Source organism: Canis lupus, chromosome 22 (assembly GCF_048164855.1).
Source record: "Canis lupus baileyi chromosome 22, mCanLup2.hap1, whole genome shotgun sequence".
In the NCBI taxonomy this organism is placed as follows: domain Eukaryota; kingdom Metazoa; phylum Chordata; class Mammalia; order Carnivora; family Canidae; genus Canis; species Canis lupus.
The window spans coordinates 7,780,271-7,807,903 of record NC_132859.1 but is presented as its reverse complement, the minus strand read 5'-3'; the positions used below and the strand labels follow the sequence as shown (position 1 = coordinate 7,807,903).

At 43.6% G+C, this 27,633-nt stretch overlaps 1 long non-coding RNA gene across 1 annotated transcript; it reads right to left on the bottom strand.

Moving 5' to 3' along the window:
- Positions 1 to 3,292: 3,292 nt before the first annotated feature.
- Positions 3,293 to 19,267, bottom strand: LOC140614419 (uncharacterized). Its single transcript, XR_012015282.1, has 8 exons — positions 19,127 to 19,267; positions 14,642 to 14,738; positions 14,447 to 14,520; positions 9,067 to 10,051; positions 8,115 to 8,231; positions 5,665 to 5,840; positions 4,150 to 4,238; positions 3,293 to 3,547 (listed from the first exon to the last, which is right to left on the bottom strand). It is a non-coding gene; the product is annotated as an uncharacterized lncRNA (long non-coding RNA).
- Between the last annotated feature and the right edge of the window lie 8,366 nt (positions 19,268 to 27,633).

The window sequence follows — 27,633 nt, the reverse complement described above, 5'->3', positions numbered from 1 at the left end:
ACGGGCAGAGCAACAAGGATTTGCTCCCATATTTAAAAAATGGTGTCCTGCTCCCACTGCCCCCCAAGCATGCTCTCATAGGGTTTTTCATTTTAAAGCTTTTTAGAAAAGATTTATTTATTTATTTTGAGAGAGAGAGAGAGAATGTGCATGTGAGTGGGGGAAGGGCAGAGGGAGAGGGAGAGAGAGAGAGTCCTCAAGCAAACTCCATGCTGAGTGCAGAGCCCGACATGAGGCTCAATCCCAAGACCCTGAGATCATGACCTGAGCCGAAATCAAGAGTCGGCTGCTGAACCGAATGAGCCACTCAGGCGCCCCATGGACTTTTTAAATCTTAGATTTGCAAGGTAGAAAAATGTAAATTTCTCATCCTTTTAGAATTATTATTTATTGAGTGACTACAATGTTTATCCATTTTTTAACCTTTTAAAAATGCATGAGGCAATTAGTGCAGAACCAGACTTTATTTTTCATATACTCACTGACTCGTCTTGATAGGAAGTTGAAAAATACTCGACACTACATCAAAACCATAGAGTCTCAAGGATAAAAGGGCCTTTGAAAGGTCAGCTAGTCTACTCTAGTCTAGGTAGGCTTTCATCTCAGCCTCCCGGAGAGCTGCCAAGGCTCCTGTTTTTAAAGTTTTGCAAGCTACATTCCCTGGGTAGCAGCCACAAAGCCCTTCATGCACAGCGTTGGTATTTCCAGGAGAAATGCTGCAGTATTAACTCTGCGTCTCTCTTCAGGCTCCTGCATTATGGACTGCTGTAATTTAGGGTCATGTTCGTAGCCATGAAATGTCATTTGGTTGAAAATCATCCTCTCTTTGCTTGCTGGTCTTACACACAGCTTCTACTGGGCATACAAGCAAAATGAGTTACAACAAAATTGTGCAGGGTGCCTGGGTGGCTCAGTGAGTTAGGTGTCTGCCTTCCACTCAGGTCATGATCCTGGGGTCCTGGGATCAAGTCCCGAGTCAGGCTCCTTGCTTAGGAGGGAATCTGCTTCTCCCTCTGCCCTTCCCCCCTGCTTGTGATCTCTTTCTCTTTCTCTCTTGGTCATAAATAAATAAATAAATAAATAAATAAATAAATAAATAAATAAATAAATAAAATCTTTTAAAAAATTGTGCGGTTCAGGAAGCTTGTGTCCCTCTCCACACTTCTCCTTTGGCCAGGACCTGCAGGCCTTCATCTTCTAAACACTGGTCTGATATCAGTTGCTTCCAGTACAAATGAGCTTTAGCCTTGCATTATTTCTCCTTCTACATTCACATCTTAAGCTATAAATGTATCTGATGTATGTAAACATGTATAAATCACCCAATTATGGAATCAAAGGCCTAGTACCTCGTTAATCTAATTGTGAAATCAAAGAGATAGGAAGTGGAGTTTATTCCAAGTCCCCACTTTTATATGCTCCGGTCATCTTAAGATATGACTGTGGGAGGGAATGGGGGTTAGAAAAGGATAGGAAAAGCATTTGGCATGGAGACAAACATTCACAAAGGACCTCAAATTTAGAATTTTGACATTGTTTGCGAAGAGATCATACGTAGAGTCATAGATACAGATGCTTTTCATTCAACTCTAAACTCATGTCCCATGATTGGACCCTACTACCTCATGGGGGCTACAAATTCATTAAAAAACAAGCAAACAAACTCATAATTACCTGTGAATAGCACATTTATATGCTATTGTGTGTTTCGAATTAGAATTAGAATTTGTTAATGTAAACATTAAAATACACCACAGTGTTTGGATCCTGTTTTCACAATTCTTTAGAATAACACCAGCTAAGCATGCATGGAGGCGTTATCAGACACTGGGTATTTAGCAAGAAACTTTTTAACAATCTGGTAAAGGAGGAACATTACCATCTCGTTTTCCATGTGAGGAAACTGAGGCACAGGCACATTAAGAAATATGCCCAGGGCACACAGGTGATTACACAGAGAGCTAGGATTGGAGCCAGGCAATGTGGCTTCAGAGCTCATATGTTCAATCCCCAGTCTACTGTCTCAGTTTCAAAAGTCCCCACACATGGGGGAGGATGTCTCATGTCTCCAAAAGGTGCTGGACCTATGGAGATGGAAGAAGAGGGTGGGAGGACAGGCATGGGACGATGCCAGAAAGGATGAAGCAGGGTGACCTTTGTGGTTGCTGAAACACGTATCACAGGCCCTGCAGGAGCAGAGGTCGATGAGGCCGCCTTTGTGGGGTCCACCTGCCTGGCCCGTCTTCCCAACAGCTTCCCCGCTATGCTCCTTCCCTCTCTACTTCTCCCTCTTGTTCCCAGCTTCATCCCCATTTCCTTGCTCCAATATTCCTGCCCATGGTGGTCCTGAATCCTTTCCAATGGTGTTCTCTTTCTGGCCTACCTGGCCCTGCAGCTCCAGTCTCCGGCCTCAGCATCCTCAGGAGAGGGCAAGCTGGCTCTGAGTCAGCCACGGGATACCCGGGGCCTAGATTTTCTGCTGCCTCAAGCTCTGGCTTGCCCCTTCCAAGCCCAAGGTCCTGGGAGTCGAGGAGAGTGGGATGGAGAGGAACCTGTCAGCAAGGGGAAGGCTTGTCTGCCCTCCTGGGGCCTAAGCTCTCCATGGAGTGGCCCAGAAGGGATATGGGGGAGATGTGTGATTACCTCATGGGCACGTCAGCGAAACCTGCTGACACTGCACTAGCTGACAGCGCTTCTGTGTGCACATGCAGCGACATGGAGACAGTGTCACTCGCTAGAATGCTGGCGAGCCTGGGCTGCACGGATAGGCCTGATCACGGCCGTTTGAATGGTGAAGTCCCACAGGCAGTGAGGACGTGAGCTTTGCAATGGCCTACAAAATGGCGGAGGCCTACAAAAAACAGGATCACAGAAAAGTCCGTCATAAAATAAGACTAAACATCTAATGAAATGCCTGCAAACCATAACAGCGTCTCACCTCGCCAGCCCCAAGTCAGCCCACGTGTCAATAATTATTGAATGCGGAAAGCGGGTGGGTTTCCATGTGATGGAATATGTCTGCCATGATCTGAAGCTGGCAGTGAGGCCCAGGCACCCGCTCCCTCTGAGCAAGCTGTGAGCAGTGGGGACAGGGTGGCACGTGTCAGAAGAACTGCACAGAATGGAGAGTAAGGGGTGGGCACCATGGACCCTTAAAAGGGTAGTGAGGGAGCGGGGCCCTACCAAGAAGACTGCATGCTCCCCAGAGTGAACTCTTCCCTCTGGCCCCACGAATTGAGGCAATATTCCAAAACTCACAATCTTGGTGCAGTTGAATTTCTTGCAAAAATCAGTGAGGGGAGCAGGTGGGGGACTGAGGCTGGAAACTGGGTTCCATCTCCCTCATCACAGCCCTTCCTTCCTGAGGATAGCGGACCCTACTGCACTGGCCTCCTTGTGTCTTCTGCGATGGCACAGCCTCAACGTTGTGGCCCTGGTTGTTCCCGTGGCCCAGGACCCCTCCCTCACATCTTCAGGCCACCAACTGGCCATTCAGGTCCCAGTGAGGAGTCATCTTTCAGGGTGTCCTTCCCCGACCCCCACGCACCTGGGGAAATTAAGTGACATCCTTGGCCCCACATCACAGGACTTCACACTATTCTGTTTCATTTTCTTCATCCAACTTTTTGCTGTTTGAAACCATCTTTTCACACGCATGACTCTCTTTCTTTTGTTTGCTTGTGTGCCTGCCTCCCAGCTTCTAGAATGTGAGTTCTACCAGGACAGGGACTTGCCTTGCCTTTGGTTTTCACAAAATTAAAGTCCTTGGTGTGTTGCTACCGCCTATAATAATGCCTAGGATATAGTAGGTGGTCAATAAATACTTGCTGAAAGCATGCGTAAAAAAATGAATAGATGTCCCTGAACTGCCATGGCCCACAGGAGTGGAGAAAGCATGGAGATACTTTGAGGTTCTTGCATTAGGGGTGAACTAATTTTAACTAAGTCTCCAAGGGGTCTTCAAGCAACATCTGGTTTATGTATGTATTTAATTGTACCTTACCTCATTGCAAAAGAATTTGCGGTCATTTTCAAAGATACATAGAGTGCAATAAAATTTTTAGAAAGGAAGTAGTGGATATAGAGGGGGAAATAAGCATTGAAAAACTAAGATAAAATGAGAGCAAGATTAGCAATTAAAACATATACCGTAAAGTTCTTTCTTCCTTGCCAGAAGTGGACTGCAAATGTGACTTTGAACTTTTAATAGCGAGTGACAGCTCATCTACACTAAAGTCCTTAAAAAGGAGAAGAGAGAACATGTAAAACTTGACTTTTCCTTTACTTTTTACCTGTTAGCCATGAATCATAACTATGCTAACGTTAAATGTGTTTCCAATTAAGTTTACTAATCTTCGTTACAGCAGTAAATATGAGTTGTTATCAATCAATATTTATTGAACATCTGTACTCAAAGGGCTTATGCATTCCAGCACATTCTCATGCCTTTCTCATGCTGCCCCAGTAACCTGGCAGGATCCCGACCAGTCCAAACATTTATGAGGAGCACAGCCTGCCTGAAGGATGGTTGACAAGGCCCTGGGTGATGCAGGTCTGACATGGCTTACTTCTAATTGGTAGAAAATTCTTATTTGAGTTTAATTTATAGGCTCCTTAATGATATTGAGGATCATTTTCTTCATACTGCCTGCCGTCTCAGCCCACTTCTCCACAATAAATCCCCTCAATTGGTTTAATCTTTTTCTAAAATTTGCGCGTCTTCCCAAATTTTGCTCATCTCTGTTTGTCTTCAGAAACTTTCTATTCTCCTCCCCCATCCTCCCATTTTCTCTCCCTCCTCCTCTTTCTCTTGCTCTTCCCTTTCTCTCCTTTAGACAGTTTTGAAAGGCAGTATAGAAAGTGTCAAAAGCCATTAGAAATTCTTTGGGCCATGGGATACCGGCCAAATTGCTTGATATTTTTGTACTTCAGTCACCTGTTAGATTATGATTATATACTGTTCCCTTTTAAAATGATCTCCTCTCAAGCACCTGGGTGGCTCAGGTGGCTCAGTTGATTAAGCATCTGCCTTCAGCTCAGGTCGTAAACTTGGAGTCCTGTGATGGAGCCCCGCATCGGGTTCCCTGCTCCACGGGAGCCTACTTCTCCCTCTGTCTCTGTTTATGAATAAATAAATAAAATCTAAAAAAAAAAAAAAGAGAGAGAGATCTCCTCTCTCTTTCCTGTGTCCCTCAGCAGAAACTATATTTATTCCCGTTGTCCCGTATCTCCATGTCTCTGAATATTACCAGAATTCCCTTCCTCTCTTCTTGGCTTGGAGAACTCCTATACGTGCTTAAAAACTAATCTTAGATATTTCCGTCTGCAGAAAATCTTTCTGAATTGGCACACCCAACTTCTCCTCCGGGCTTCCCTGGCAACCTGTGCGTACCTCTTTATCTATCTGCTTGCCTGTCTATCTCCATAAGGACTATCAGGACAAGGGCTAGAACTCGAGCCTTCTTGTCTTTGATATCTAGCATATTTCTTGCTACATAGTAGTTGTTCAGTTTAAGATTGGTTGAACTAAAATGAGTACAGAACTGACCCCTGGAGAAAAATCAACCTATAAAGTGGTAGCATCATATTTCTTATATATCCCACACAAAGTAACATGCTTGCTTTCCTGGATGAGACTAAAAGAAACTTATTTTTATTACTTACCAATTAAAGATTTAAAACTCATCTTTGTAGGAGACAAAGCCTTTTTTCCCCTTGTAAAAATAGATCAGGAAAGTAGCATAAAGTACTGAGCACTGGGTTTGAATCCCTCTTCTGTACCTCCTGGTTGTGAGATTTGGGCTAAATCAGTTCATCTTCCTAGACTTCAGAGTCTGCACCTATAAAATGGGCATTGTAACACTCACCTCTCTCATGTCTTGTGAAGATTAGATGTGATGTGTCTGCGAATACACTTTTAGAATAGCATATATTTCCTTTGCAGATGTTAGGTAATACATTACTTGGGGAGAAATCTTGGTGTCTAGATTTAGGTGCTCATCCAACTCAGGGGTGGGAAACTATTCTGGCTGCAAGGTTAACTGGAGATAATATTCCTTTTTAAAAAATCTTTAAATTTTATTTTAAGTTGGCTCCACACCCAGCATGGGGCTCAAATTCGCAACTCTGAGACTAAGCGTCGCATGCTCTACCCACTGAGCCAGTCAGTTGCCCCAGCACTATTCCTTCAGGATCAAGATTCAACTGTCAGGTAATTTGCACATTTACATTTCCGGTTACACCATTTCATTAGATACTAAGAGACTTTCCGATATAGTTTGCATAAATGACACTGCTTTGGGAGGCAGGATGTCGCTGCATGCCAAATCCATGGTCTCTACAGGGCGTGTGGAGTGTTCCCAGGGCAGAGGATGACAATGTAATTTCACCAAGGAAAGGTGGGGGCAGGCCTGCACAGTCCAGGCAAAGCCAGTCCATGCACTCCAAACACAGGGCCGTGTGGATTGTGATTATTTCTACATGGCAATTGACACCTTACGCACATAAGGATTTGTTGGCTAGAGGATGTCTACATGCCAGTCCTTTAATTTTTCTTTGCTGCTTTCTAATTTTACTGTGATGATAACAAACGGAACCACAGTGCTTCCATCAGAAACCAGAGCATGTCCATGAATAACTAACAGACTGCATACAGTTTTCCCAGTGAATTTTCAAAGCCAAACGTGGGTTGGCTTTTGTATATAAATTGCCAGTGCGCCTTTTCCATTCCGGTGGGAGCTCTCTGAAGGGAACATTACAGCTGTGATGAATAACAGTCCCTCTAAAGAAGCTGGCATGAGGCATGCATTTCATCCCACTGAGTGGAACACCGCGCCTGTCGCCAAATGTGCCGGGTCTCCCACCATTAAATAAATATATACATATGTCACTTGGCTTTGTTCCCAAGTCCTAGGCTCTGTAGAAACCAAGCACTTTATTACTATTAATAATGCTATAGTTATAATAGATGCAAAGCCAAGAAGTGGGAACTTTGTCCTTAGCATCTTTGATGAAATTTCCCAATGTCTGTTACTTAATTTTTACTTACCACATCCTTTAACTCTTCATTTGCCACTACTGGATAAATAGCAGTATTCTTTCCAATATATGCTAAATCTAAGCAGCTGACATTTTAATTAATGAATTTATAAAAATAATAACCTCTACCTCACAGACCAGGATAATAATTAACATTTATTATCTGGCAGGTATTTTTCTAATTATTATTAACCCTATTTTACAGATGATAAAACAATTCTAGAGAGGCTCATTGACTTGTCTCACATGACATTGCTAAAATTTGAACCCAGACCACTGTGTTCTAATGCTTCTCTATGGAAGTGAAGTATAAAAGCATCGTTCAGTAAATCTTTTCTTTTTTTCTGAGAAATAACAGAATCATAATTATTCTCATGTATAGAGATGTTTATTAGAACACTCGTTAGTGATCTCTCAATAATTTTTGCGAAGATATTTTATTTCGTTTTGAAATGACATTAAAAAAATAACTCAGGTTAATAGTTAGACAAGAGACCAATGGAGGCAAATATCCAGTTTTCCATTTCTTTTAAAAATTGTATTAGCGGGCAGCCAGGGTGGCTCAGTGGTTTAGTGCCGCCTTCAGCCCAGGGCCTGATCCTGGAGACCCAGGATCGAGTCCCACGTCGGGCTCCCTGTGTGGGGCCTGCTTCTCCCTCTGCCTGTGTCTCTGCTTCCTTCTCCTCGCTCTCTCTCTCTCTCCCTCTGTCTCTCATGAATGAATAAATGGAGAAAATCTTTTAAAAAAATTGTATTAGTTGCAAATTTTTAAGATAACATCACCCGGCCCTTGGATTATTCCTATAAACTTAAATCTGTCCTTCCGACTCCACTCTCCCCACCCCACCACTAACCTGAAGAAGCTTCATGAAACTGCAATTTGATGGCTTGGCTCCCAACTGCATCCCCGTTACATCTCCTCCCTTACTTCTACAGTGAACCTATTGCCAGTGGAATCAAATCCAAAATCCTCATGTCAAAGTCTTCACCAATGCAGTTTCATCCTAATGATCCGTTTTTATTTCCTACAATGAATCAATGTTTACCCTTACTTTAAACCTAGAGTGGTGCCTTACCAATTATTCCTTAATTGCTAAACAATTAGCAATGAAGTGTCTGGCCATGAAATATATTGTCAGCTCCTTAGGGACAGGTCTCCTCTCGTAATTTCTTTTGTATCCTCTAGGATAATGCTAAAGAAACATTAGGTGCTCCATATGTACTCACTGGGTAATGAAGATTAGAATTAGCCAAACTTGGATTTAAAATCTCAAATTTCTAATTTGTAATACACTCCCTAACTTTGTAATTTTATTTAAATAATGTTCTAGATCAATCTAAATATACAAGAGTAAATGTTGAGTTCCATAAGGGATGACATAGCCATACAGTGGAATACTGTGCAGCCATTTTAAATAGTGTTCTTGAAGAAATATGAGGTTAAATGCTTTGTAATATATTGGTAAATTTTTTAAATGCTATGAAAGGTATGTACAGAATAATCCCAATTTGGGATAAAAACTCCAAAATTAATAGGACATTGAAAAGTACTCATCCTAAAGGAAAAGACTGATGATTTGTACTTTATAAAAAACTTCTATTCATCAAAAGACACCTTAAACAGAGTACAAAGACAAGCCTGACAGAGGACTCATATCCAAAATATATAAAAGAAGTCCTACAGATTATTAAAAAAAAAAAGACAACAACATTTATAAGATAGGCAAAAGGCTTGAACAGGCAAAAAAGAAGGTATCTAAATGATTGATAAATAAATGAGAAGGTGCCAAACATCATCAGTCATCAGAGAAATTCAAATAAAGCCATGATGAGATACCAGTACACATCCACCAGCTGGCTAAGAAACAAAACAAAAAACCCCCACAAAACCAAAAATTGATAATATCAAGTGTTAGCAGGGATGTGGAACAACTAGAACTCTCTATTACTAAGGGGAATGTCAACTGGAACCTCCATTGTGGAAATTCTTTTTTCTGTTTGTTTGTGTTCTGGAGAACTTCCAGATACCTCTGGCCACAGATGTTGGCCTTCGACTTTCCTTCTCCCACTTTCTGGGACTTCCGATCACCATTCTCCTATGGTCTCTTGCTTCTTTGATTCAGTGACTTCTTATTTCTTAGTTCATTTCCTATTTCTGCTGGTATGTGTATTTTTTGATACTTTCCCAAGAAAGTATGGATAAGAGATAAATGTTTGAGTCCTCTTAGGATTTTGATGACATTTCTCATTGTCTCCCAGTATCTAACATTACTGTTGGTAAGCCTGGAGCCGTTTCATTCCTGTTTCAGTGAATGTGAACTTGAGAGAAATAAGCACTAGAAGCTTTAAGATCTTTTCTTAACCCTGGTGTTCTAGAATTTTTAAATGATTTGCCTTGGTTTATCTCCCACCACTGTCACTATGATTGACTTCCTGGGGTCCCTCCCTTTTCATCTAAAACTCATAATCAGTTCTGAATAATTTCTGTGTAATTTCCTCCTTTTCCCCAACCATGCACCCCTTGTTTTAACTCTCTGGATTAGAGGTAGCTGTTGGACCTCTAGGGTCATTTCTTATCTTTTTCCTTTTCTTTTCTTTCCTCTTTTCTTTTCATTTCTTTCTCTTCTACTTGTAGTATTTCTGTGACTTTATCATCCCATCCCTCACTGAAATTTTCATTTGGGCTATTATATATTTAGTTCTATGAGCTCTTGTTATTTGATTGTCTCCTTTTCACCAGCCTTGATTTGTTTCAACAGATGCAGTAGCTTTTCTCTTGAGGGATATGAATTCTAACTGTTTCAGAGATTTTTTTTTTTCTGGTCTCTTCATTATCTTTCATTGATCTACATTTCTTTACTCTGTACGTATTTGTTTTTGTGTCACTTTCTTTCATAGTGGAGGTTTTCTCCATTTTGGCGATCCTTGGCTTCTGTTCATATTTTAGAGGGAGGAATTAAAAAGCGTGAAGACTCTGGGTGTGTGAGCAGCGTGTGTCACCTAGTGGGCTCCCCTGTAAAAGAAGAAAAGGCAAATTCTGAAAAAAAAAATAATGTTCCAAAATGATTTCCAAGGAAAAAAGTAACCCATTCAGTACCAAAGATTCACGTAATGAAAATTTTGCTTATAAGAGAGTAATTGGGCAGCTGCAAAAGGAAATAATTAAATTGTAGAATCCAGTTCAGTTGTACAGAGAGAAAGTTAAGATGATAGATCTTCAGTAAAGCAGTTCCATAGCTTATAACAAAGTCCAGTAGCTCTCCTGGTTCTAAATAGGTAACAGAGGGGCACCTGGGTGGCTCAGTCGGTTAAGCATCTGCCTTCAGCTCGGGTCATGGTTTCAGGATCCTGGGATCGAGTTCCACGTCCATCCTTGCTAGGTGGCCAATCTGCTTCTGCTTCTCCCTCTCCCTGTGCCTCCCCATTCATGCTGTCTCTCTCTCTCAAATAAATAAAATCTATAAAAAAAATAAACAGGTAAACAGAGCTTCTTTTAAAGCAAGTATTTAGAAGATGAATCTGACCATTGTTTAAAGACTTACTGGTGCCTAATGGAAAATTTTGAAAAACATAATCTAGAGACAATCCCGTGAATATAGTGTATACTTCCTTAGGGTTTCCTTTCTTCTCTGTTTTAACCAGTTTACAAAATTTACATTTAAAAGCACCTTGGCTGCTTAAGAGTTCTGTGGGTTGTTGGTTTTTTCACTTTGCACTTCATGGTTTTATTTCACCAGTAATTAAAACTGCACTAAGCCAGAAAGAGATGAATGAAAAAAATATCCCTCAAAGCTGCTTTTCCTGTCTTGTTAGCAGAAAGTCTTCAAAACAGAATAGTCTTAAAAGTTTTCCAGGTGATACTGGATTCACTGAGATACTCAAGGGAAATGAAACTTGTAAATGCCATCAAAGCCTTATTAATTCACTTTCACGTATTTGCCATTAAATCATTTTGTCATAATAGCCTCATTAATTCATCACCCTTGTTTTTCCTCCCTTTTCCGTTCTCTTATTATTACTTATTGGTGACCTCAATGTGTAAAAGCACCTTTAGTCTCTTTTGTTTGCTAGCTCCTCTGTCTGATTTATCTGGGGGGAAGCAAGTAGAAGGTCACAAATGGTGACCGCCTGGCTTCACACAGGTGCGCTTGGAGGGTGGCTCATTGATTAATGAGCGTCTCATTTTGAAGGGAATTACTTGGCTGGTTTTTTACAGCTTGACTTTCTGCCCAGTGAGGTAATGGCAGAAAGTTTTCACTTGCCTAAAGACGATTCCTTGTAGGTTGTATCAGAAAGGAGCTGAGCATTGCAATTTAACTTGTAAGACATAATTTGAAATATGGAGAAAGTGCAGCCAGAAGACAGATTGAGTGGCGTGGGGAATCAAATACAGCCGAGGGCCAAGTCATCCTGCTTCATAACGTGCTGTGGAGCTCGCTCTTAGCCATACAGGAGAATCACTGGTGGAGCTTTTAAACAAAGACCCCAAACTGGGCTCCATTCTGTATCAACTGAAATGGAATCCCTGGGAGTAGGGCCCGGGAATTTGCTATTTTAAAAATCTTCAGATGATTCCAATGTACCGGTGAAGGTTACAAAAAACTCATGTAACAGGACAGGATACATTAAGCAGTGAATAGGAATAATTAAGCTCTGGCTTCCCAACTCTGGCTCAGACACACCATGGGAGAAGGTGCAAAGACAGAAGGTGTGGGTGTCAAGAGATTTTCCGACCCATTGGAGAGACAAGATAAGCTCGAATGAAGATAACTGAGAGCAGCATAAGGCACAATATAATCGTGGATGCTATACCTATGGGATTCTAGGAAGAAAATACCACTGTGGATAGAAGTAGTAAAGGGTCTTCGCAGGGCAAGTGTTGAGTTAGAGCTTTGTGGGGGGAGCAGAGGTGGCTCCACACTATAGGTGACACAAGAAGTAGGGGAAAGAGTGTGCTCAAGGGGGTGGGAAATAGTGAGCAGATTGTGCTGGAGCTTGGTTGAGGGGTGGCCTGTTCTGGCACCAACACCATCCTACGGTGAGCGCTTGACATCAATTTTTACTGTAACTCCTCAGCAAAGTACCATGCACGACAGATGGAGAAACTTGTCCCCTATTCTGTTGGAGGATTCCAGCTAGGCAGCCGGGGACAAGGGAGGACCAACGAGAGAAGTGGGAACACCTGTTATCTGCAGCTGTGACATCAGAGGGGCGAGAGTTTGCAGGATCAAGGTGGAGAGACTGGAGCAAACTGGTGTTTAGTGCAAGAGAATCTGAGGGCCTTGTCAGGAGCCCAGGTGAGGGTCCAGGGGCTCAGAAACCAGGGTCACTAGACCCAGGGCGGAAGGTCAAAAGTTGACCAGAACTCGACACGGGAGAGAGTGCCTCTGCCTTCAGCCAGGCAGCGCCACGCTCCGGGCTTGTGTGTGACGCAGGAAGTCCTGACATGGCCCTCTGAATGCTACAAATATTTTGTGACCTTTACAAAAATTAGCATTCAGGTTTTGTCTTATTATTGGGTAAAAACATGACACAGTGTGATTTTTAAGCAACATGCCCCTCAGCCTGCTTACCCCGTACCTGACCCCGAGCTAGAAGGAGACATTTTGGCACCTGGGGCAGACAGCAGGCGATGTTCTCCTCCAAATCAATTTTATAATTCATGATATGGCTCACAGATGGGCATTATTAACAGTGCGCACCATCTGGCAGTTTCCTACTTTCAACCATTACTCTTGCTAAAGAGATGTTAAGCTTTCAAAATCATTATTTACAATTGTCGTGTCCTCTAAATCTCAGGGCTTTAGGTCCGGCCTCCTTTCCTGGGCTTGACTCCTCCTGGGCCATCTCTACCCCTGCCAGGCGAGGGTGCGGGCACGCATGCTGTGGGCACACAGCGGCATGCAAACAGCTAAGAGTTGAATGGCTCAAGTCTTAGGCTCCTGACAGTATATAAAAGTATTAACAATGTTTGTGGAACCCAAGAGACCGTGTCCACACAATAGGAACCCACGGTGTGATGCGATGAGTCCCCTTAAGGGAACCAGGGAGGGCAGGAGATTCATGGGCTCAAAGAAAGCAAGTGGTATAGATGTGACTCGAATTTAGTGTGTGGGATTCCTGAAGCTGAGAATTTCTTTTGGCCACGTCCTGCTCTGACCCCATGTGCACGGCAGAGAGGCATCAGCTCCGACCCTTGTCTCCCAGGACCTTAACTGCACCAACCAGGCTGGAGTAGGAGATAAAGAACAATTCCTTGTTAGCGTCAGATCCCAGGCAAACATGAGGAAGAGGCGTCAGGTGCTGAAGCAGACCCATGCCCCAGAGACTCTCTTTGGAACTTACTCTTTGAGATTACTTAAGATTAAATTCCTATTTCTAGGCTTTTTTTTTTTATTTTATTTTTTAAAAAGACATTTTATTTTATTTATTTTTTTAAAGATTTCATTTATTTATTCATGAGACACACACACACACACACAGAGAGAGAGAGAGAGAGAGAGAGGCAGAGACACAGGCAGAGGGAGAAGCAGGCTCCATGCAGGGAGCCTGATGTGGGACTCGATCCCAGGACTCCAGGATCAGGCCCTGGGCTGAAGGCAGGCGCTTAACTGCTGAGCCACCCAGGGGTCCCAAGCTTTATTTTTTTATAGTTGCATTTTTGAATGGGTATTTTAGGCACCGAACCAGATCTTGAAATGACACAAGAGGATGCATCGTGAATAGTGAGCTTCCTACCTTCCTCAGTCAGGGTTCCAGCAGGAAATGAAATTCACCTCCAGAATGTTCAAATTTGGGGACTTTAAGGAAGGGACCACTTGCAGAGGTGAGGGCAGGGGTCAAAGGAGACAAAGGGGCCTGGACACCCCGGGAACTAGCAACAGCTGAGGAAGAAAACGGTGTGGCTGGAGCCCAGCGGGGGCTGGGCCTAGCTGGGCACAGAGCAGGTGTTCCCGGCATGGCACCAGAGGGGGGTGAGCGTGGGGGGGAAGGGCAGGCTTTCTCTTTGCCCAGCCTCCGATCTCCTACCACTGTCTCCCACTGGCCCAACCCAGGAGGACCTCAACCCTCGAGGGAAATGGGGTGATGGAGGCCCTGGAGGACAGATGCTCTGCAGGGAACAGAGCACAGAAAGGAAAATGATGAATTGGGGAGAGACCCAGATAACAGGCAACGTAGCACCCCCAACCCTCAGTCCTACAAGGCCTCCAAGGCAACAATTATTAGCATTTTTTGGGGGGGTAACCATCCAGAAATAGTCTATGTATATACCAGCTGCAAGTGTATATGTCAAACCATTTGCTATGCAAATAGTGGTAAAGTCTTCCCTGCCTCCTCCCACACCCCTGCCCTTGCCTTTTAGTCAGTATATCTTGGATTTGGCCCCTTCTGGCATTTATGGAGCTACCTTGTCATTGGCTGTCTTGTCATTGGAGACGAGAGCGTGGTCCCCAGAGAGCCAGCATCGGTGTCACCTGGGACCTTGTGAGAAATGCAAACAAGTTAGAGACCCTGGGAATAAGGCCCCAGGAATTTGTGTCTTAACAAGCTCTCTGGATCATTTCATGCACACCAGAGTTCCAGAATGAGGCTGGGACCCCACCTGACCAAGGCTTTGGCTGCTCAGGTGTCAGTGTACCTCAGGGACAGGAGAACAGAGAGTGCTGCAAGGCTTTCGTGTCCATGTCGTTCCACCGAACCTACCAGCAAGAAAAACAGAAAGCAGCACGTACTGATGCAGCCTCTGACATCAGCTCTCAGGGCAAATCAGAATCCCAAAAGAGCAAAGAAAGGAGAGGCTCACTCACTTCCTCCAGACACATCTCCCTTTCTCTCTTTTTGTGTATATTTAGCTCTTTGGACACAGATACTGTGCTTTAATATGTTGGGTTGAGTATGTGATGCAACGCAAGCTAAATATAATCGTGAAGACTCATAGTCACCCCATGCTTAGGGTTGGCATCTGCTGGGAACCCACAACTATGAGACTCACCACCGCCTTGGTCCCTTAGGACACTGACTCCCTCAGGAGGACCCCGTCAGGCATTGCTCTAGCTTTGTCTCGTGTGGCTCCAGTACCCACTGCATCTAAGGCCACTGCCTTCTATGCCCACACAGAAGATGGGCATCCGGTCCTCTGGAAGCTCGCAGAACAGCCTGAGGTTTGGGAGGCACTTGTTAGCCCTGTAACCCTAGGGCCCTCTCTGTGCCTTGGTTTCCCCACCTGTAAAATGGCAGCATTAGAAATGGCAGGGCTGCTGGCTTGCACAGTTCTGAGGGGGCATCCCTGAATACCTGAGTAGTGCTCCCTGTAGGGTGAGGGCAGGATGGATGATTATAATAGAATCCCCCTTCCTATGTGATATACATATATGTAATGGGTTACTATTCAGCCATCAAAAAAAAAAAAAAAAAATGAGGGCAGCCCGGGTGGCTCAGAGGTTTAGTGCCACCTTCGGCCCAGGGCGTGATCCTGGAGACCCGGGATCGAGCCCCACGTCGGGCTCCCTGCATGGAGCCTGCTTCTCCCTCTGCCTGTGTCTCTGCCTCTCTCTCTCTCTCTCTCTCTGTGTGTGTGTCTATCATGAATAAATAAATTTTTAGAAAATCTTTAAAATAAAATCTTTTTTAAAAAATGAAATCTTACCATTTGCAATGATGCGGATGGAACTAAAGAGCGTTATGCTAAGTGAAATAAGTCAATCAGAGAAAGACAATTGCCATATGATCTCACTCAGATGTGGAATTTAAGAAACAAAACAGAGGATCATAATGGAAGAGAGGGAAAAAACAAAACAAGATGAAATCCGAGAGGGAGACAAATCATAAGAGACTCTTGATCATAGGAAACAAACTGAGGGTCACTGGAGGGAAAGGGGGGAAGGGGTCACTGGTGATGGACATTAAGGACGGCACGTGATGTGATGAGTGTTGGGTGTTATGTAAGACTGATGACTCACTGCCCTCTACCTCTGACAGTACATGTTAATTAATTGAACTTAAATTTTTAAAAAAAGAAAAGAAACCCCCTCTCCTGGTGCCTAATAGTGGGCGGCACAGTTCTGCTGTGTGGCAATGAGCTGTGGGAGGAAGTGCAGTGGACGTCAGACAGTCTGGGATTGAATCCAGGCTCTCTTCCTTACTTAAAATTCTGTGACTTGGACCAGTCATTCACCTCGAGCAATGCGGCTGGCATATTAATGGCGTGCGATAGATATTTGTTGAAGGAATGAATGTGCACTTAATGAGTCTCAGTTTCCTACTCTGTATAATGGGAACAAGAATATCATTTACTTCATAGGGATAAATTAATATTAATCGAGAAAACATATTTCAAAAGTTCTGGCATAATGGAAGGAACCAAATATGTGGGCAGTTACCGTAAACATGTGCCAGGGGCTGTCTTGAATACACTGCTGAGTTTTTGGACCTGGGTTATCATGTCTGGGTCAGACTCCAGGCATGGAGTCAGTTTAGGAACAGAACTCAGTCTCTGTAAGGCCTGGCAAAAGCAAAGGAGAAGGAGTGGGTGCATGACCCCTGGTTGTAGTTTAGATTCACACTGGAGCTTTTAAAAATTTACAATTAAGTCAAATCCCCGGTCACGGATCTTGAGCATGGATATTTTTGAAAAGGGCCCCAGGTGATTCTAAGGTACAACCAGAAGTGAGAACTCTGATTTATGGACACCTACTATGTGCCAAGTGTTATGCTAGATGCTAAACAATATTATTTCCTTCACTCCTCACAACAACTCAACATATTAGATATTTTGTCCCCATTTCACAGGTGAGGAAATCAAGGATCGGGTGCTAAAGAAACATCTGGAAGGTCACAGACCAGTGTGATGGATCCTAGCATGGAAACCTAAGCTAGGGCGGTCTGACTTTGAAGCCAGTGCTCTTTTCACTGCTTTGTACCACATCTCGGAAGGATTCTCCAAGGAAAAAGTCCGGAATGCCCTATATGATTTCTGACTTGTCTCCCACAGGGCTGAGGCCGGGCAGGTGGTGGGCTCAGCGGCTCCCATCGTGTGGGCAGGGCGCAGCAGGGGTGGACAGTGTGCGCCTGTGCTCCTTCATATGGCAATGGGTCATTTACAGCAGAAAAGTATGGGAGCTGTTTTCCTTTCAAAATAAGGGGTATTTCTTGGTAAAATGGCAAGGAAATTCCTGAAAGCGTCAGAAATGGAGTTTCTATTTCCGGCTAAGAAAGATTGGTTTTGTGGCAGTAATTGATAGCTTCCAATGTGAGCCAAATCCAAACTGCTTACAAAATATCAGAGTTTGCATCCAAGGCAGACTGGCCCTCTTGCACGTCTGTGATTGCAACATGGTCTGGATTCTCTTTGAGTCTAGAGATAGAGTTTTTCACTTGTGAATATCACTGTCCCATAACTATGAGAGATGACACTCAGAACTCATATGGAGACAAACCCAAGGTTTTTGTTGTTCTATGAATAATTATATCCTTCCCCTTAAAACTGCCTTTAGAAGCAATGGGGAGGGGGGCAAGAGGTGGGGGCGTGGATAGCACTCCATTTGGTTATAAATTCACTTGGGCCCAAGCTGCATATTTGGCTGGTTGGCCAGGGTATATTTCAACAACTGGATAACCAAATATCAGGACCTCTGGGAATAAAATTTTTGCCCAATTAGTGATCGTATAAGCAGTTTGGACTTCCATAGTTTTTGTCTATAAATTACCATCGAATAACCACTATTGGAAAGTGATTTAATCTCTTACAGAGTTTTCTGCATTCATTAATGAAGGCGGGTTGGGGGCAGGACTGCATGATCCAGAGAAATTTCCAGTCCAGACATGTCGTGCGTCTCTGACGTTCTATTGAATTGACCGTTTAGGTCAAAACTTAAAATAATGTTTCCTAAACTAAGGACTGGGCTCCAAAGTAGGGCTCAAAATATAATACTGTGTATTAGAAACAGAAGACTTCAGAGCCAGCCAGACTCTGCATTCAAATGCTAGAATGTTCCACACTCCCCATCTGAGCCATCCCTTTGGGCCTCAGGGTTTTCCTTAATAAAATGGGAATAAGTGATAGTTCTGGCATAGAGTTCTTGTGAGGATTTAAGGAGAGATACAGAAACAGTATAGTAGTGCATAACGTGTCATTATTGTTTTTATGATTAATGGGATGGTCTGACTTCCTCAACCACCTGGTCCGCCTCTACTCTGTAGCACTTGGAGTTTGAGGATAAACAATTATGTTGAGACTGAGGGCCAGGAATTAGGGTGTACCAGAGGCTCCTTATCTCAGTGGTGGCATGGGGAATTGATAGCTGGGAAGATGTTGACTGGGCATGAAAAACTAACCTAGAATAACTTATACCTATGTTGAATGTATGCTTCTTGCTCGGGTTTAGTGGGCTAGCAACACCTCTTCCTTCTTCCTCCGAATTTGGAGCCAAGTAAGAGGTAGACACATAAATGAGACGCTTTGCTACTGATAGACCTGGCATGGAGGATGTGGCTTAAGCAGGTGGCACACGGATCCCAACACTCGCCTCATTTCAGACTCTGCACAGCTTCTCTGGAAGATGCACACCGCTACAGGCCCTCCCCACGGCCCACTTCCCTAAGCTCAGAACCAGCCTCCCCCTGCAGCTGGGAGGGAGCACCCGTCCCCTGAGTATAGTCAGCTCCTTCTCCCAAATGCACCATTCTGGGGAGTCTGCTTCCCCCAGAGGGGAGAGACTGTAGTTCCTGGGAGGGAAACTCTCTGGCTTCTTTTTTCCTCTCTCTTCCCCAGAAACCGAATGGTTAATCCATCCCTTCTACGGGGAGGTGGGGAGGAAGCGTCCCCTTTGTTAACACTTCTTATCTTGGATCTGCATGCTGTGTGCTTGTCCAAAACTGTTGGAATGCTTTATCAAATGAGAGTGGAAGGAAATTTTATTTGTTCCAGGGCTCCCCACTGATCTTAGATATGAGATTCTATTGGAAAGGACTATGCACACACAAAGAGCAATATTTGGCTACTGCAGTGGAGGTATTAGTTATCTATTGTTGAACAACAAATTACCCCAATGTGGTGACTTAAGACAACAATAAATTTTTCTTATCTTACATCGTCTCTGCTGGTCAAGGATTCAGCAATGGCTTAGCTGGGTGGTTCTGGCTCAGAATCTCTTCGGAGGTTGGAGTTAAAATGCAGTCGGAGGCTGTAGGGCTATAGTCATTTGAAGCTTGACGGCAGCTGGAGGAGCCACTTCCAAGAAGACTCACTCACGTGACTGCAGGTGGGAGGCCTCCTTTCCTTGCCCTGTGGCTCTCTCCCTAGGGTTGCTCAAGTGTCCTCGTGACACGGCAGCTGGCTTCCCCCCAGAGTGAGTGATCTCAGAGAAAGCAAAGCCGAAGCTGCAATGTCTTTTGTGACCTACCTTTGGAAGTCACCCTTGCACCCTTTTTCTACATTATCTTATTGGTTATACAGGGCAGTCTTGTTCTTTTCTTTTCTTTTCCTTTTTTTTTTTTTTTTTTGAGAGAGGGAGAGAGTACATGAGAGAGCAAGAGAGAGCATGCGTGGGGGGAGAGGCAGAGGAATAGGGAGAAGCAGCCCACTTCAGGGCTGGATTCCATCACCCTGGGATCATGACCTGGGCCAAGGGCAGATGCTTAACCCGCTGAACCACCCAGATATCCCAGGTCAGCCTTTGTCAAGTGTGAGCAGGCCCCACAGGAATATAAAGACTTGGAGGGAGGGATAATTGGGACCATCTCAGAGGCTGGTGACCACAGTGGGTGATCTGCTGAAGACAGTTTTGTTGTTTTTACTCCTTGCAAGAGAACAGTCGGTGAATCCCACCGGTGGCCTTTGAGAGGCTTCAAAGCCACCTCTCGCTGTCACCCCCAGGGAAAGCATTATTCATCAGCCTTTCGAGAATGTAGGCTGAGACAGGAAGATGCCAGGCAGACAGGGACACCCTTTAATACAAAGCAGTGGCAGGGGTAGCTCTCCATGTGTGGGGGATGGCACATGACTCCTAGACATTATTTTCTGAGCACTTACTTTGTGTAGGTGTTACAGTTCACACACAGGAGCACATTTCCCTCCCCGCAACAGCCTGCAAGGTGGGGCCTGTTTCCATTTCCATTTTACAGATGCAGAAACTCAGGCTCAGAGAAGTGAAGTAACTCAGCTGTAAATGGCGGGGCCGGGATGTGATGTCAGACCAGGTAACTTTGGATCAGCACGTCCCAAAGCAAGGCACGTCCAAATCACCTCGGGGAATCCAGCTGAAATGTAGGTTCTGTTTCGGTAGGTTCAGGCCAGGGCTAGGGTTCTACATTTCTTTTTCTTTTTCGGTTAAGATTTTATTTATTTATTCATGAGAGACACAGAGAGGGGCAGAGACACAGGCAGAGGGAGAAGCAGGCTCCCTGCAGGGAGCCCGATGCAGGACTCGATCCCAAGACCCCAGGATCACCACCTGAGCCAAAGTCAGACGCCCAACCACTGAGCCACCTGGGTGCTCAGGGGTCTACATTTCTGACAAGCCCCCAGACAATGCTGCTGCTGCTGCTGAGGCAGGAGGCTTTTGAACTCCTCTGGGCAACTCCAGCAAGGGCTGGGGACATCCTAGCATGGCATCTGGCACAACTAACTGTCAAACAAATGGTGGAGCTTCTCTGTAGAGAGGAGCTGGAGCCCAGGACCCTGTCTGCTCTGCAAGCACTTATGCCTGCAAAGGGGGAGGCAGAGAGACGATGGGCTCATGGGCTTCTACCATCCACCTAGAAAAAAGGGGCTAGGAGCCCCAACCATACTCTTTCTGAGGCCTCTTTCTTTACCTGGGGCTGCACCCTCCTGTCGAGCCATCACCCAGAAGTCCCTGAAGGCTATCTGCTTTTGGGACCAGGCAGGAAACTGTGTTTCCCAACCTCACCAAATACAGCCTTCTCAGTGAAGGCTTCCCAGTTGGGGCAGGGGGTAGGGCTGTTGAGTTCTGCGTGTGGATGTGGGGGCGCGGAGGAGGCACCCCCAGCTGGGCTGGGGAGCTCTGGTCCTCCTCTGCTTGTTCGTCCCCTACCACTGTGTGAGAGCATAAAGCCTCTAAGTATACGCAGTATTTCCCAGAGAGACAGGATAATGAGTGTTTTTCTTAGCTCATCCATAAAGTCAACATATAATACATTCTTAATCGCATTTAGGAGCATTTATTCAACCGAGTGTAACTACTAATTTCAGAGAATGCCCAATAATTCTAATAATACTAATGTTATAGCACAGTCGGAGTGCTTTGCTCCAAACGCTCCAAGCGGTCCCTCAAGTTTGGCTTTGGGGGCAAGGCTGGCACTTTGCTCCAGGAGAAAATCTTCATTCACGTGGACTCTGTGTCCAGCCTTCACTGCTCTTGGGTTTTCCAAGGTGAGGGCCTGATGCTTTACCTCCTTTCATCTTCCCATCACTCAGCCACCCACCAAGGTGGTTTCTGAAAGCCCTGAGTAGGGACTTGAGAAATTCTGTGTGGATTACTCTCCATTTCATGGCTAACCTCCTTCCCCTCGGTCTCACACAGCCTGGAGCCAAGGACAGAAGTGAACCAGAACCTGGATTTGACCTTCCTAGAGCCTTCCTTCCCAGCAGGCCCACAGAAGGAAAAAAAGGTTGCTTGCAAGCACCTCCTAATCTTCCTAGAGATAAAAATGCTGCACCCCTCACCCTGCAAGGAAAAGGTGCGAGGCTCTCCGTCTTCAGGGCTGGACACCTGAATCTGAAACATTTTCAGGAAACACGCTGAGTGAGACTGGAGAAGTGAGTCAGAAAGGCCTGGAAGCAAACATGAAAACACTCATGAATGGTGAACTGAGGTCCTGGTGAACTGAAAGGCTTACCAGGAGAAGGCTGAAGACTTTTCTGCTTGTGTCCCCCTAAAACATGCATGATTAGCCATTCGGAAACTTCACGGGCACTACTGTACCCACATAGACAACAAAAAGTATGCATATATGTGACAAGCATGCTATAGAACGAGAGTTTAGGCCTCCCCCAGTGAGAGTTCTGTTCCCCACCAGCACCCCTGGCACCCCAGTGCCTCCTCTTGGGTGGCCTCCGGGAGCACCTGCCTCCTGTGGGCGACTCCTGTTTGGAATTAGAGCTGGTCCCAGCCCTGCCTGGCCTTTGCCACCATATCAGCCCTATAACCGTGGGGAATGCATGTGACTTTCTACACCTTAGCTAGCTCCTCTGTGAAATGCAGGAATGGTAGTCCCTCCTCTGCAGGGCTGCTGTGAGATCGAGGCCAGGCCAGGGCACCATTTAGCACAGACCTGGCCCATGGCATGTGTGCAGTAATTTTCAGTGATGACTTGAAGCCCCCAGTTCAGAAAAATGATCAAACTTTTGGAAATAAGGCCAGAGAAAGGATGCCCGTGTGTCTTGCAATGTCATATTGGAAAACGCTGTCTGTCCAGCGTGCCTGCGTCAGGGTCGCAGGACCCTATAAGGAAGGAACTCTGGCCCGTGGTAGTCTATTGGTGAATAGACTTCCTGAAAGTTTGATGTTAACTAATTAGGTTGCATATGATTTTTGTCTAATAGAAATGCAAGTTGTTCTTGTTCGGTGGGATGGATATCCGTAGAGGCTACAGTTGTATTGCTTTGGGGTTTTTTTTTTTTTTTTTTGGTGTTTAATTTAGCAGTTTGATTCTAGCGTCCTGTCTTCTGCTGATCATGTATACATCAATCTCCTGCATGTTCCTTTGAACCAGCTTTACCATCTTGCTGGTTCCCTCATTAATTAGTTCAATAAATCTCTGACACAGGTACACTGTATCATTGAGTAGGAGACTCATGATTGAGCTTTTTGAAAATTCTACTTTGACAACAATTAATTCATCTTTCTGCTTTGGTTGCCAGAGCTGGATTCTAGTGACTGCAACCAAAATAATATTGACGAAATGAGTTCTATTTGTATAACCATAGTCACACCGTCTCTTTTATCCCAGCTTTACTCGTCAAGATCTCAGTTACCAGTCACCTCAACCTACTCTAGAATATTCTCAAGGGAAATTGTTTCATTCCCTGATTGACTTGAATAATCAATTCTTACCTTCCTTTTTAAGGCAGTTAGCATTTTCTTTTCACTCCATTTAATTCACAAAATGGTTACCAAAAAACCCAAATTAACACAATGGTTTTTAAGTGGTGGGACTTCGATAATTTTTTTTTCTTGTTTCCTACTTTGCTTTTATCAATATTCTCTATATCAATGATTTGCTATACTCATAGTGAAAAGATTTAAAAAAAACTTCACTTAAGAAAAAGTGTGCACCTGCTGTGTTCACGGCACGGGGGAAAACTCAGCAGGGAACACAGTGTTCTGCACCTCACTGCTCCTGCCTTTGACAGAACAAAGGTGGAAGCATAGCTATGGAACAGGACAGAGTGCAAGTGCAGATTGAGAAAGAACATATGGTGCCCAGGAGAAAAAGGCTGCGGAGGGGGTGGTGGGGAAAGAATTGTGTTGGAGGATTAGCCTTTGATAACCTTATTAATAGCCAATAGCTAGTATTTAACGTACGTTTGTTACATGCCAAACATCCATGCATCTCCTTTAACTCTTCATTTTTAAAATTGTGTGAAAATATTTGATTTACCATCGTAGCCATTTTTAAGTGTACAGCTGAGTGGTGTTAAGTATATTCGTTGTTGTGAAACAGATATATATATATTTTTTATTGTTATGAAACAGATCTCCAGAACTTTTGCATCCCACAAGTATGAAACTCTACACCCATTAAATAACTCCTCTTTTCCCACTTCCCTGAGGTCCTAGTAACCACCATTCTGTTTTGATTCTATGAATTTGACTAACTTTAGACACTTCGTGTAAGTGGAATTATATAAGTATTTTTGTGACTAGCTTATTTCAGTCAGCATAATGTCCTTAAGGTTCATCCATGTTGTAGCGTGTGATAGAATTTCCTTCCATTAAGGCTGAATAAGATTCCATTGTATGTACGTGTCACATTTTGTTTATGCATTTATTTGTTGATGACTTTTTGGGTTGCTTCTACCTCTGAGCTATTGTAAATATACTGCCATGAACACCGCTGTGCAAATATCTCTTTGAGACTCTAGTTTCAATTCTTTTGGATATATATGCAGAAGTAGGATTGCTAGATCATACAGTAGTTCTATTTTTAAGTAATCCCCATGGAATAAAAAAGAAATCTATCTTTTCCTCGGTATGGTTCAGAGTTCTCCCCAGCACAGTCTTTGGTAGAGGACTTAGGCCAAGAGAATAAAAAAGCTCTGTGAAGAACCAAATTCGTTTATATTCTGAAAGACAAAAAGTTTCTGCCATATTTTGAGGTCTTATTTTAGCTCCTTTTTTCCTCTTTGGAGAAGCTGCTCTTTTAAAATAATTACTCTTTATTTTATTTATTTATTTCTTTTTAGAGAAAGGAGAGAGGGCATGTTAGGGCTGGAGGGAGAGGGAGAGAATCTTAAGCAGGTTCCACAGGTGAGGCTCGAACTCACCACCCTGAGATTATGACCTGGAGCCAAAATCAAGAGTCAGGCACTGAACCAACTGAGCTACCCAGGTGCCCCTAAAATCATTAACCTTTAAAATGACACTCTCCCATTTATCTGCCCACACTCCCCCTCACCAATTTCTGGTATTAAAAAACCCAAGTCTTAAATATTTCATAAGTATTATATTGCCAGGCACAGTGCAGGGCTTCTTAATGGATTATCAGATACAGTCACCTCAGCCGTCATACACCCATCTGCAATGTCCTACAGCTTTGCGTGCTGTCATTATTTTACAGATGAGGAGACTGAGGCCTGGGGAGGTTCTGTATCTCACCATACGTCATAGAGCTTGTGGCGGCACCAGAGTCTTGAGCACCTGCTCCCCAGCACAGCCCCATATCTAGCCTCAGCTCTGCTCCTGTGTTGTTAAGTGATCCTAAAAATGAATTCCCTGAAGATATATCATCAGGATGGGGAGGAGGATGTTTAAGTTGCTGGGATTTCCTTCTGTCTGGTTCTTCAGAGAGGCATATTCAGATGTCTGGAAGTCAACTGGTTTTGAAACAAGAACAAGGCCCTTGATATCCATATGGAGATTTGCTATTCTGCCTACATTTTAAATTAACCTTATTGATGGATTTCCTGCCAAGCTTAGTTCATTTATTATGCATGTTCCTTTTGGTAGGTGGAAGAAAAAAAAATATGTGAGAATTATCCTCTAAATAAAGCGATATATAAGCCAGGCTCATAAATTTTCTAAAGTTTATTTTTGTTTGCCAAGCTCTTCTGTACTTTTTTGGGGGGGATAAATGTGTTTATTTAATACAAAGAAAAGCAATATTTAAAATAAGGATATTTTAGTAGTAAACAACTAGGAGAGGATCTTTTTTTCCTCTTTCATTTATCATTGTCAGCTGCACACATTCCCAACCAGCAACCCAGGGGGGAAATTTATGGCATCGAGATTGGTCAGCCAATTCACTATTTCTTCCTGATTTTAAAGAAATTTCAGCCTCAAATCCTAACCTAAAATGTGTCATCAGATGATTGTGTTACAATGGTTGGGCCTAAAACTCATTGCAGGGCGACAAGTCAGGATCAGGATTCCCTGGGGGTGACCTGGAGAGCAAGTGCTCTTTGGGCTGTTCTCATCTTGGGATGAAAAAATATAGATGAAGGAAGGAGAAGATAAGAAAACATGACTCCATTTAGTGACATTACCTACGATGGCCAGACAATACAGTTTGTCTGGAATACTCTTGGATTTGATGATCTGGGGAAGATAGTGAAAAAAGGAATTTGCATCAGTGGCACATATAAATGGCTACTTTGTAACAGTACTATCTAAGTCTAAACCAAGTTTGAGTTGAGGGGAAGGAGAGTGGATCCCAAAATAATTCAAAGCTTAGTGATTGCTCCAAATAGGTTGGAACTCTAGAACTTTGTGTCTGACTGGGAAAAATAATCACCCAGTTGATCAATTATATGTGGGCCTGTTCAGAGAATTTCCAATGGAAACTTAATTCCAACATTTTCAGACCCTGTGTTCTCTTTTATAACAAATTTTTAAAAAATATTTTATTTATTTACCTGAGAAAGAGAGAGCGCAGATGAGGGGGCGGGATGGACAGGGGGAGAAAAGGAAGCAGACTTCCTGCTGAGCAGGGAGGCTGACATCGGCTCCATCCCAGGACCCTGGGATAGTGTCCTGAGCTGAAGGCTGACATTTAACTGACTGAGCCACCCAAGAACTTCCATAACAATCTTTTTTAAAGATTTTATTTTATTTTATTTTAAGTTTTATTTATTTATGATAGTCACAGAGAGAGAAAGAGAGAGAGAGGCAGAGACACAGGCAGAGGGAGAAGCAGGCTCCATGCACCGGGAGCCCGACGTGGGATTCGATCCCGGGTCTCCAGGATCGTGCCCTGGGCCAAAGGCAGGCGCCAAACCCCTGCGCCACCCAGGGATCCCTAAAGATTTTATTTTTAAGTAATCTCTATACCCTACGTGGGGCTCAAACTCACAACCTCGAGATCAAGAGTTGCACCCTCTACTGACTGAGCCCATGAGACACCCCTATAACAAATTTATGAACACCCTTTCTACTCTCCTGAATTGAAATTTATGTATGACACATTAAAAAAATAAATATAACATCCTGTTATAAAAGGAACTAAAAGGAAAGTAATTTCCAAAAAGATATGTATCTCAATTTGCAGATACCCAGACAAGATTACTGTTAAAAGACAATTTTAAAAAACAAACAAGTAAAAGCTTGATTCTCATCCAGAGAGAAAAATGAGCATATGCATATATTTTAATTAACTCATAATGAGGAACTAGGCAGATATTAAAACCTGTTCAAGAGAGAAACCAAAGAATGAACAGAACACATTTATAAATCAGAAATATTGAAATGAATGTATACATGGAGGCAAAACTAGCTTCTTCAATAGTGGAAGAAAGGCCAATTGTACCTTTAATAGGACAAAATTTGCATGTTTATAGACAAAAATTATTTTTCATTGTTATCAGTTATCTACCCTTTACATGAGTTGTAGAACAGCTTCCATGAAATCAGAATCAAATAACCCAGAGGGGTGTGCTATAGACAGTGCACAGTTTTCCAATGAAGTGCAAATTTTTCCCTACACATCCTTAATGAATTAATCAAACATTTGCCACTTAGGTAAAAATACCCTGAATGAGGCATCTCCCTAGGTAGAATAACTCAGTCAATTTTTTACCCCGAGTTCATCAAACAGCGATGCCTTCAGGTAGTTTCTGAAATGGGACATTTCTGAACAGAGAAGGTATATACTCTTCCCTCAATTTACACAGTAGCTGAATTCCTAGAAAATTCAGTGCTTATTGAAACGGCTTGATAGTATTTGAATGTATAATGGAGTCAGGTTCTGGGTTCAGATTATTATAAATATGTTTTTCACCTATATGAATATCTGGCAGGACATTCAAAATTGTGAGGGATAAAGCAGATCCTTTAATATAGGGGATTTTCTTGCATTTTGCAGGGAATTCACCATCCTGGCCCTACCCACTACATGAGATGTTGCCCTCTAGTCATTATG